Raw genomic sequence first — 1,209 nt, forward strand, 5'->3', positions numbered from 1 at the left:
AAAAAGTCATCCTCATCAGGGGGGCGTTGATGCAGGGGAGAGGCAGCCACTCAAAGCCCTGGGTGCCACTCCCCCACCGACTGTCTTGCTAAAAGATGAACTCGAGCTCCCATCAAGTAAATGCCACAAAAACCCAGCTGGGTGCCCAAAGGGAGTATGTTCACATCTTTCCCAAGCCGCCCAGCCAAGGGAGCTTTTAGAAGAAGGCTGGAGCCACAGGAAGGACCAACCCCATCTCAGAGGCTGGGACACTCTGTGGCTGCCTAGGGTCTCATGATGCCTAGATGAAAGGTTCCACATGTGACTTGAATGGAAATTAATAACAATATTCAAGGCCAATCAGATGGAGCAACATTTTGAAGAAGTGATTCATTGACATGCCCCTTTATCAAGGATGAAAGAAAGTGGAAGTGTTAGTCGCTTAGTCATATCCGACTCTGTGCGACCCCACGGACTGTAGCCCACCAGGCTCCTCTGTCCATGGGATTCTCCAGGCAAGAGTGCTGGAGTGCACTGCCATTCCCTTTTCCAGGGCCTCTTCCTGACCCAGGGATCGAACCTGGGCCTCCAGCATGGCAGGCAGATTCTTTACCACTGAGCCACCAGGGAAGCCCATCAAGGATACATGATTAGAACTCAAAGGGTAACTCCTTATATTTCTGGCCCCAGATGGGTACATTGGAACCGGAATGGGTGTATTCATCTTGCTGAGTTAGGAACATTGTTGGAGGTTGAGTTAACCTGCACGCACTGGATAAATGTCCAAAGCACTCATGCCCTCGTCTCTCATCCAGGCAACCCTAGTGAGCCCATAGGATGCTCTGCCTCCCTTTCAGTTCAGTTCAGTTCAGTCACTCAGTCGTGTCCAACTCTTTGCGACCCCATGATCTGCAGCACATGAGACCTCCCTGTCCATCACCAACTCCCGGAGTCCACCCAAATCCATGTCCATTGTGTTGGTGATGCCATCCAGCCATCTCATCCTCTGTCGTCCCCTTCTCCTCTTGCCCCCAATCCCTCCCAGCATCAGGGTCTTTTCCAATGAGTCAACTCTTCACATGAGGTGGCCAAAGTATTGGAGTTTCAGCTTCAGCATCAGTCCTTCCAATGAACACCCAGGATTGATCTTCTTTAGGATGGACTGGTTTGATCTCCTTGCAGTCCCAGAGACTCTCAAGAGTCTTCTCCAACACCACAGTTCAAAAGCAT

At 50.9% G+C, this 1,209-nt stretch overlaps 1 non-coding gene across 1 annotated transcript; it reads right to left on the reverse strand.

The window, feature by feature from the left end:
• Positions 1-537: 537 nt before the first annotated feature.
• On the reverse strand, positions 538-609 carry TRNAG-GCC (transfer RNA glycine (anticodon GCC)). The gene has a single exon. It is a non-coding gene; the product is annotated as a tRNA-Gly (tRNA).
• Positions 610-1,209: the final 600 nt, after the last annotated feature.

Source organism: Bos javanicus, chromosome 20, assembly GCF_032452875.1.
Source record: "Bos javanicus breed banteng chromosome 20, ARS-OSU_banteng_1.0, whole genome shotgun sequence".
Lineage (NCBI taxonomy): Eukaryota > Metazoa > Chordata > Mammalia > Artiodactyla > Bovidae > Bos > Bos javanicus.